Genomic DNA, 11,237 nt, shown 5'->3' on the forward strand with positions numbered 1-11,237 from the left:
TTCTAGAAGCAGCTTATTCTTCCAGCAAATGACTCATTTGTGGAGAGACAAAAAGGGAGGAAGAAATACCTGTCTGTCTGTCTGTCTACCTAGATCTCTATCTGTCTGTCTGTCTTTCTATTTGTCTGTCTATCTATCTAGACATCTATCTATCTATGTATCTGTGCAGAGATGGGCTTCACATAATTTAACAACCGGTTCACCCAGAATCGAAAATATGTGCGAGCGTGCCTTGCGCACATGCACACTGCGTCAAAAACACAGCGATTGTATAGGATGGGATAGCTTCACTCGCTTGTGCACCTTCCACACAGGCGCGCTATATCAAAAACACGATGATTGTATAAGATGGGATAATGCCGGGGCAAGTGGGCGGGCCTAGCCACTGGCCATAACTACCAGTTTACCCGAACCGGCTGAATCCCACCCCATATCTATCTATCTATCTATCTATCTATCTATCTATCTATCTATCTATCTATCTATCTATCTACCTACCTACCTACCTACCTACCTACCTACCTACCTACTTACCTTAATTATCTATCATCTCTCTCTCTCCCCCCACTCTCGTCCTAAGTTTAAAGGAGGCCAGGTAAGATAAACAAATGGCTAGAGTTCTCCATAGACATTCATCTCCTTCAAGTTTTTGGATTCTGATCCAGTGAGAGCTAGCTCTGTGTAGAGCTAGGCTTATTTACCTGTGAATAAACCCGCTGAGTATAATGGACTGAACTTCAGAATAGACATGGATAGGGATGGGCTCTTACTAGGGAATGGAATAAATTGTATTCATTTATTTCAAGGTTCAAAGATAAGGGTGGTAAAATGGTATTCATACTGACTCCCAGATTAAGTTCTCTTTCCTTCTTCTTGTGACAGCACTTGGTCGTACAAAAAAATAATAATAATAAAAAAAAGCCAAAATCCCATAAATTGGCTAAATCTGAAGACATTTTGTTCTTCTCATATGAAATTTCCAGGGTGCACTAGGCACAGTTTTATGAATGTTGACAACTTCATGCATTTTGACGTTATGTATTTATTGGTTTATCAGAGTTATAGGGCTACCCACGTCTCATGAAGTGACTCAGAGTGGCGTACTATAAAATCTACAATTAAAAAAGAGTGGTTTTGGAATGAGATGGGCAGCAAATAAATGTGATAAATAAATAAATAAATACATGAAACATTCTACAAACCAATGAACATTCTTGAAAAACAACAAACATGGACAGAACAAGAGGGAAGATATAACTTGTCACACAAAGCTAAATAACAGTTGGATTTATTTATTCATGTCTGATATGGCTTTTCTCCTTACGTAGAAAATTTCTATGACATTTTTTACTCAAATGAACCTGGAGCTATCTTCGAATGACTACAATAAATAACAAATCAAATTCCCCTCCCCCAGAAAATATATAACGATAATCAGGGGTGGGATTAAAAAATTTTAGCAACCGGTTCTCAGGTGAGCGTGGCCATGGGGGCATGGCCTACTTGGCCTCCTGCACCACGGCGGGGAGGGGCGTTTTCGCCCTCCTCAGGCTCCAGTGGCTTTCGTCGAGCCTCCAGGAGCGTGAAAATAGCCTCCCCCAGGCTCTGGAGGCCAGAAATGGGCCCATTTTCAGACTTCCAGTACTTCAGGTAGGCCTGTTTTTCGCCTTCCCCAGACTCTGGATGCTTTCTTCAAGCCTCGGGGAGGCTGAAAACGGCATCCCCTAGGCTCTGGAGGCCCCTTGGAGGCTGGAAACGGGTCTGTTTCCGGATTTCTGCAATTTACGGGAGGCCCGTTTTTCACTGTCCCAGAGCCTCTGCATGGGCCCTGCACTTACCTCGCATCCAAAACGGGCCGTGAGACTCCTGGGAAGGTAGGGGCGGGATGGGTGGGACGGGACGGAGCCAGTGAGTCCTTGCAACTACCGCTTCAGTGAACCAGATGTAAAATTAGCATCTGGTTCGCCCAAACCAGTTCGAACCGCCTGAATCCCACCCCTGCCGGTAATTGGTTTGGATGGACCAATAATAAAAGCATCACTAAGAGGCTATGATTGAAGGGTGTGTATTTTTCCTCCTGTAAATCATCAGCTTCCTCCTCCTTCTCATCAAATCAAAGTCTTTGCAATTCAATCTGCAGACTTAATTCCCTCCAAATTTAGGTCTGTATGTTAATCACATTCTCCTATTTTCACCTCTGCTGTTATTGATTCTATAAAATGCTTTCCAATAATAGCTCAAATTCCCAAGTTTCCCACTGTTTCCTGTTGCAACGTATTGCTGGATAGTTTTTAAATTTCCAAAGGTTCTCCTCCCATCAATGAACATAGAACAGATGTTATGCCCAGCTCATCAATATGCCCCATTTACATGCTCTGCTGATTTGCACATAGAATAGGGGCCCGCGTGGTACTGTTCTTACTGGTGCATATCATGTTGATTGCAAGGAAGGGGATTTAATGGAGAAATACCATTTTTGTACATTGAAGGTCAATTTATGCAGGTATATCCTGCCTATTGTTCTACCATCTACTCATTTTGGTAGATTTTTCAGGGAATTTTGCATTCTGGAACATTCAAGCATATAAAGGACATTTTTTCGGTAGATGTGCTGCAAAATCTGGTTCCTTTTAAATGGGTTGATTGACTTTGATTCAGGGCTGGGCTGCTGGGAGTTTGCAGGGGTTCGGGAGAACCTCTAGCTAAGATTCTGTGCAGTTCGGAGAACCCCCAAATCCCACTCTTAGCTGGCCCCGCCCACCCTACCCTGCCCCTACCCTCCCAGGAGTTCCCATGTGGCCTGTTTTGGATGCAGGTTAATGCAGGGCATGTGCGGAGGCTTGGGAAGGGCTAAAAATGGGCCTACCGAAAGTTTGGGGAGGCCAGAAATGGGCCCATTTCTGGCCTCCAGAGGGCCTCCGGAGCCTGGGGAGGCCAATTTTGCCCTCCCAGAGGCTCGAGGAAAGCCTCCGGAGTCTGGGGAGGGCAAAAACGCTCCCCAGCCATGGTGGAGGAGTCCGACTAGGCCACGCCCACCATGGCCACGCCCACCATGGCCACGCCCACCCAGCAACCGGGCAGAGAACCCCTTGCTAAAATTTTTGAAGCCCACCTCTGCTCTGATTGGATCTTGACGCTTCATGGAGAGCTGGGATGTATCCATCACCGTTTTTATCATAGAAAAACTATCCTGGGCTACAATATTAGTTCCCACCTGTTGCAAAACAGGTCCTTCCAAATTTTTTAAACTACTAAATCTGTCTGCAATTTGTTGACCTGTCTTCTATATGTTAGTGTTCAACTAGAGGGGATAATAGGTTTATAATGTGTTGATTTTCTTTCTTTTTTGATGCATCTTTTTTAATGTATTGATTGCTTTGTGCTTTTTTCTTTTCTTTCCTTTTTCTTTGCTTTTTTTTTGAGTTTTGTATTTTGTATTTTAACTTTGTCTTTAATATATATATATGTATGTATGTATGTATGTATGTATGTATGTATGTATGTATGTATGTATATTAAAATCAAAAATCATCCTAGGCTTCTCATTGCAATGGCAGGTGGCACCGAAGTCATTGCATTTTGTCTTTAAATATAATGCTTTTAAAAATACCGTAGAATACCATCTAATATCACCCAGCAATCCATGCTGAATTTGGTTTTATTGCCAAACATTGATATTTTGAAGAAGATACAGTCCATCAATTCACAGTGATGAATCCCACCCAAGGGATTGGTTGATTAATCTCCAAGAAATTCCTTACCCGTGACAAATAAAGCTGAAGAAAGGATGTTAAAAGGAATACAAAACCTATTGTTTGCAGTTCACAATGCAAAGGAAGATACAATAGCCATCAAATTAAACTAAGTAACAATTTTAATTAGCAATTTTATGATGTTTGTGTGTCTATATTTTTCTTGACTGTACACCGCCTTGAGTCCTACGGGAGAAAGGCGGTATAGAAATATAATAAATAAATAAATAAATAAATAAATAAATAAATGTATGGCACTTTTGCTCCCAGTCAGATTATTATGTGTTTTGCTTGAAATAATACAAATAACTTTCTTTTTAAACTCATTGCTCATTGGACAGGTTGCCAACAGTTTACCTCCTATTGTTAAAGTTATCTTTGTCAGGTTTAAATTCCAAAGTTTCCCTTAAGGACCAGGAAGGGTGACAGGAAAGTAGCATTTTAAGGACATTTCCTTTGGGTGACAGAATGTCTTGGATTGGTCAAGGCAGCCATTTTGCAAATGAGCAACTTTTCCAGCTATTTTGTGAGAGCATCTAAAACAGTCTTTCTCAACGTTGGCAACTTTAATTGGGAATTCTGGGAGTTGAAGTCCACAGGTCTTAAAGTTGCTAAGGTTGAAAAACACTCGTCTAAAATATCCTCTCAGGATTCCAACTGTATTCACTAGTCTGAAACCTCAATATTTGTTTATTGTGACCTATATGAATTTGTGTTAGTTTACACAATAAACAATTACTAAACCGGAAGAGTTTAGAATATCAAGATGACTAGATGACAGGGGTTGCAGCCAACTGTGTGAATGTGCTTAATTCACTCGTTTAACAAGGCCTAGTTTAATTAAACCTAGTGGCTTAACTCACGCAACATGCTAAGCTTGGTTATTATTATTATTGTTGTTGTTACAGGATGGCTTAAAGTATTGTGTCAACTCAGCCTGTTGGATTAGTTTGGGTTTTTATTGGCAATTTACCTTCAGCAGGTTCTGACAGGTTCTGGAGAACCGGTAGTGGAAATTTTGAGTAGTTTGGAGAACCGTAGTGGAAATTTTGAGTAGTTTGGAGAACCAGTAGTGGAAGTTTTGAGTAGTTTGGAGAACCGGTAGTGGAAATTTTGAGTAGTTCAGAGAACTGTAGTGGAAATTTTGAGTAGTTCGGAGAATCGGTAGTGGAAGTTTTGAGTAGTTCGGAGAATCGGTAGTGGAAATTTTGAGTAGTTTGGAGAACCGGTAGTGGAAGTTTTGAGTAGTTCGGAGAATTGGTAGTGGAAATTTTGAGTAATTTGGAGAACCGGTAGTGGAAGTTTTGAGTAGTTCGGAGAACCGGCAAATACCACTTCTGGCTGGCCCCAGAGTGGGGTGGGAATGAAAATTTTGCAATATCCTTCCCCCAGGAGTGGGGAGGAAATGGGGATTTTGCAGTATCATTCCCCTGCTACGCCCACCAAGCAACACCACGCCCGCTAAGCCACGCCCACAGAACCGGTAGTAAAAAAAATTGAATTCCACCACTGCTTCAGCATAGTCATTTCTTATTTTGCAGATAAAGGTAGAGAGGTGGTACAGTGAAAGGGCAGAATTCTGTGTTTTATTACAACTTACAGAAGTGAGCAAGAGCACATTGGCACACTCATCTATCGCTTTAGGAATTAACTAACGTCACAACTTTATTTATCCTAAATGCAAAAAAAAATTGCATTTTTTTTCAGTTTATGGATTATTAAAATCCCATCCACATTCATACCTGGCAGAATTTTCCAAAGCAGCTTTCAACTTGATAAATATACACCTATACAGATAATTCTTGACATACAAGAGTTCATTTAATGACCATTTGAAGTTACAACAGAACTGAAAAAAGTGACTTTATGACCATTTTTCTTATTCTTATGACCGTTGCAGCATCCCCATGGTCACATGATCAAAATTCAGACAACTTGGCAACTGACTCATATTTATGACGGTTGCAGTGGCCCGGGGTCATGTGATTGCCTTTTGCGACCTTCTGACAAGCAAAGTCAATTAAAGGAAGGCAGATTCGCTTAACAACTGGGTTACTCACTTAACAACTGCAGTGATTCACTTAAGAACTGTGCAAGAAAGCTGGTAAAATAAGGCAAAACCCACTTAACAAATATCTCACTTAGCAACAGAAATATTGGGCTCAATTGTGGTCGTAAGTCGAGGACTACCTATATAGGGAAATGTATATACACCATAAACTGTATGAAAGGGAAATTACCTATATATGCACTAGGGAAAACATGAGATGTCTTAGAAGGCATGTCCTTGAAAAACTGTTTCCACGCAGACTGTTCAAAAACATAAAATTCACCAGTGGAAGGAGAAAAAGTCCGAAATTAATGTTAGAGGAAACGGGAACGAAGTGAAACCAACGTGCACTGATTTATCCATCACTGTGGCAGGCTCATTTCTTTGTGGCTGACTAGTAAATATTTGGTATTTTTCTGCAATTTATCAATAGCAGTAGGCTTCAGAAGAGGCAAAGCTTAAACAGTGATGGTGCTTATAGATCCCAGATCGGTTCCAGCATATATTACTGGGATAATAAAGAAGAGGAGAACTCAAAAGAAGAAATACCTTATTCCCAAATTTGTGAGATGCAAAGAATCAACTTTGTAAAGTTGCAGCATAGAAGATTTTTTTTCAAACCCATACATAAGAAACTGGTCAATTAACAGCAATAAATTGGTGCTAGATAAGGGTCAATAGAATTCAAAGGGGGGGATGGCCTTGGATCTCTTGTGGCAACACAGGAATTCTAAACTGATGGTGTGTTTGACTCTGACCTCCCATTTCTGCCTGCTCTTCTACAAAACTAGCTATGATGATCCAGAACAGGGGTGTCAAACTCAAGGCCCGGGGGTCAGATTTGGCCCACGGGGTACTTAGATCTGGCGCATGGGGCCACCCTGAAAACAGCAAAGGACTGGCCCGCGGTGCCTCTGACAGCAAAAATGGAGCTCTGTTTTCACTGGCAGAGGGTTGCAGGAAGCTATCACAGCCAAAAACGGAGCTCGGGAGCCTGTTTTTGCTGGCAGAGTGCTTGGGCCACCACAGGAACCCCCGACACAAATGAGGTTGAGCTGGCCACACCCACCCCAGCCACACCCATCCTGGCCCCCTGAGGTCAAACACTACCCTGATGTGGCCCTCAATGAAATCAAGTTTGACACCCCTAATCCAGAATAAAGGCTGTTGTAATCCAACTTTCCAACAGTGCACCATCTTGGAAAAGGCCAGTTATTTGAATTAGCAGTGAGTTCCTAAAATTTCACCAGAGCTCTGGAGGCTGGGGACCCAGTGAATTGTCCAGCCTTTCCCTAATCCTCACAAGAAGGTTAAATGCAGCTCTTAGCCCCTTATTAAGTACTATTAGCCTAATCCATGTAGGGCAGTGGTCCCCAACCTTTTTGGCTCCATGGACCAGCAACAGCAGTGGTGATGAGGGGGATATTTTCACGCACACAACCTAATTCCTGCATACGTGAATGAAACTTTGCACACTCACATGCCACTTGTGCGGCCTGATTCCCAACAGGTTGCAGACTGATATAATTGTGGCCTGGAGTTGGTGACTTCTGATGTAGGGCATTTAAGTGAGGCTGGCTTACAGTAGTTTCATCAATATTATACTATATATTTCATAAAATCCAGGGGTGAAATGCTACCGGTTCGCTCCAGTTCGGGCGAACCTGTAGTGATAAAAAAAAAAAGCTATTGATTCGGTTGAACTGGTAGTTAAAAAAAGCTGTGGCGCGTGATTTAGCTTCGCTAGAAAGCAGGATTTCCTGCTTTCTAGCAAAGCTAAACTGCACTGCACAGTTGATCCCCCCCTCCCCCGCTATTCTACTTACCTTCCCAAGCCTCCTTTTGGCGCGTACTGCGCCTGCGTGTGCCTGCTCAGCATGCACGCTTGGTGTGCACAGTGCACATTTGGTGCTCAGTGCGCATGTGCGACCAGCGAACTGGTAGCAAACCGGTTTGGATTTCACCATTGGTAAAATCCCTTACTTTAGAAGTTTCTCCCTCCCTCCTTCTTGTTCCACGCTTCTAATTCAGCCCCACCGACTCTGCTTTTTAAAATATTTATTGGCAGGCTAGCAATCAATTTTCAGTGGGTATTTTAATTTTATTTTTTTTTAACGGCAAGGAACCTACAGAAAAATCTTCAAGAACAGTCGCCCAAGCTTTAATGAGCAAGGCCTGCATTTCCCACCACTCCAGCATAGTAATTGAGCAGATCTATTAACTTGTTACACTAGATTTGTTTAAAGAGACTATTACACAGTCATTTAATCAATTTGTTACACTGAAGGTCCTGACTTATGAGACACTTGCCGTATGATTCCTTAATGACTGAATTAATTTGTTTTAATAAAAACCAACATTGTGTACAAGCACATTTCGAGAAATGAAATTTTGGAGAGCAGAACAGTCCAATGCTTCATTTGATTAGATTTCTGCTCCCCTTCCCAGGGTCCCTCTAAAACCAAAGTTGTCTTCTTTAGCTGGGTAGTATAGGGGCACATTTTTCTTTTTTATAGCATCATTAATTTAATATGGATCATTAGTTCTTTATACACATACATGTTCTGACTAATGTACCCAATGAATAATGCACCTAATGTCCTTAGGGCTCAAATGCATCACATCATAAACAGAAATGGCTTGGAAAATAAATAATTATCATAAATAATCATCAGCGTAACAGCAATTAATATAAGACCCTCCTGTTCTTTCACGCCTTGGTGCACTAAAAAGCTTGTTTTACACACCCAAGACTCCTACGCCGAACGCAAAGCAGGGATGCTCAGCAGAACCCAAATGGATTTAAGGGGGGAATTAAAGGTAAGATGAAGAGTTCAGAAAGAAAATCGGTTTTGTTCCTGATAGAATCTGACGCCTCCGGGATAAATGTAAATAAACACCCAAGGAGGCTCAGAAATAGAACTTGACGATATTGATTATGCAAAAATAATTACCACGTTACCCAACTTAATGCACTATGTTAATGCAGTTCATCAACATGTTTATTTATTTTTTAGTCCCCCCTCCTCCCAGAAGAAAAGGGCTAAAAAAAAAGATCCATGGGACCATTTTTGAGAAAAAGTTTCGGCATTGCGGAGATCAAAATAAGAGGGGAAAAAATTCTCATCTGCTGTGTTCATTCTAAATGCACAGGGAAATGAAATTAAGCTTTGCTTGCTTGCTTGCTTGTTTGTTTGTTTATTTATTAAATTTATATGCCATTCATCCAGGGGTGCTATTCAGCAGGTTCTGGAGAACCGGTAGCGGAAATTTTGAGTAGTTCGGAGAACCACTTCATAAATAAATCCAATTATATAAATCCAATTATAAAATAAAATAAACCGGCAAATACCACGGAGATTTTGCAATATCCTTCCCCCAGGATTGGGGAGGGAATGGGGATTTTGCAGTATCCTTCCCCTGGAGTGGGGTGGGAATGGAGATTTTGCAGTATCCTTCCCCTGCCATGCAACCTATTCTCCCAAGCACTTGAAGGCAAGACAAAAAGTAATGAATGGAAAGTTATCAAAGCTATCACCAACATAGAATTAAGGTGAATTTTCTTAACAGTGAGAACAATTCAATGAATGGTTTCCTTTCAGAAATTGTGGGTGCTCCAACACTGGAGGTTTTTAAGAAGAGATAGGACAACCATGAATGGTATAATGGTATCTCCTGCTTTGGAATAGAACAGGGGTCTCCAACCTTGGTGGAGTTGTGGACTTGTGGACTTCAACTCCCAGAATTTCCCAGCCAGCTGGCTGGGGAATTCTGGGAGTTGAAGTCCACAAGTCTTAAAGTGATCAAGGTTGGAGATCCCTGGATTAGAAGACTTCCACGTTCTCTTCCAACTCTGTTATTCTATATTCTATTCTGTATTTTTTAAGGTTCCCCCACTTTTTTTTTTGTTTTAACCATGACAGCCTTATATTGGAACCAGAACTACCATGATTTCCCATTTAAAAATGATAACTTTGGCAACAGGCTTTCGTAATTATAGTCCAAGGAGCTCTAAGAATTATTAATTGGAAATTCAGATGATCTGTCCTTGTATAAAACTAAGAGCACTTTAGGATATTCCTATCCAGGTCAAAACCAAGAGGAAAAATCATCACTTTCCTTCCTTCCTTCCTTCCTTCCTTCCTTCCTTCCTTCCTTCCTTCCTTCCTTCCTCCCTCCCTCCCTCCCTCCCTCCCTCCCTCCTTCCCTCCCTCCCTCCTTCCTTCCTTCCTTCCTGTTTTGTTTTTGTTTTTTATTTGTTTTTGTTTTTATTATATTTATATACTGCCCTACTCCCGAAGGACTCAGGGCGGTGAACAGGCACAAAATAAAATACATAGCTACAAAAGTTAGAAACATAATTAAAACCAGATTAAATAATTTAGCCCAAGACAATTAAAAATCCCAATAATTTAAAATTTAATTAATTTTCCTCTCTCCCCCTTTCTTATTCTTTTTTTTAATCTCCCACAAGACATTTATTACATACATAACATTACTAACAAAAACAGGCAACAAACTTTCAATTTATCTCATTTGACAAATTATTCAGAAGAATCTGGAGTGCCCAAAATATTTGGCCAAGACCAATGTATCTTGCCATTCCCTACTCTATCTTCCAGAAGTTCACATACTATCTGGAGCAGCTTTTCTGGAGGCATAAGAGCTATAAAGGGAAGGAAGAACCACACAGATGACCTCCATTCCTTTTGGCATAAGATTCAAACTAGAGTAAGCCCAGACCTTAAACCAGATTTAATGTCTTGAGTTCTTGGTATATATACACTGTAGAACTCATAGTCAACACTGGAGTTTCAAATCTACTCCTTCTCTTGCCACACTGTATGAGGCTGTCCAATCAGCCACGTGCAGTTAGCTTAAATGGATTTGACCTTTCGTCAGTTTTAACAGATGTTGTTCATGGCCATCTCAAAAAGCTTGCTTAAAGTTAACAACCTGCAGCGTTGGAGGTCACCGGGCCAGCTGAAGGTCATTTTAATTCTGCCAAAAGGTTAATTGGATCACTGCATTAAAGCAAGAATAGCATGCACCAAGCTGGGCATTAAGGATTCTAGGCAGCTTTGTCCTCTACCAGATTCAACTACCACTGCTAATTCAGGAAGCTAAACAAAAACACTTTCCATAAAGATTGAGCAAATATGCTTTTTTTAGAGGGAAGAGATCTCTCTTGGTCCAAAATTATCAGGTGCGTTTTGATGGTGGGGTTGCTTGAAGCTGAATGTGATTCTTAACGCAATTTGATTAACTGATTTCTTATGGTAAACAGAACAATTAGAATGATACCCTGTTTCCCCCCCCCAAAAAAAGACCCAACTGGAAAATAAATCCTAGCATGTTTTTTCAAGATGCTTGTAATATAAGCCCTACCCCCAAAATAAGCCCCAGTTAAGATTGTAAGCCAGATGGATGCATTT

Source organism: Pituophis catenifer, unplaced genomic scaffold (genome assembly GCF_029215685.1).
Source record: "Pituophis catenifer annectens isolate HBS135680 unplaced genomic scaffold, rPitCat1.0.hap2 SCAF_8, whole genome shotgun sequence".
Lineage (NCBI taxonomy): Eukaryota > Metazoa > Chordata > Lepidosauria > Squamata > Colubridae > Pituophis > Pituophis catenifer.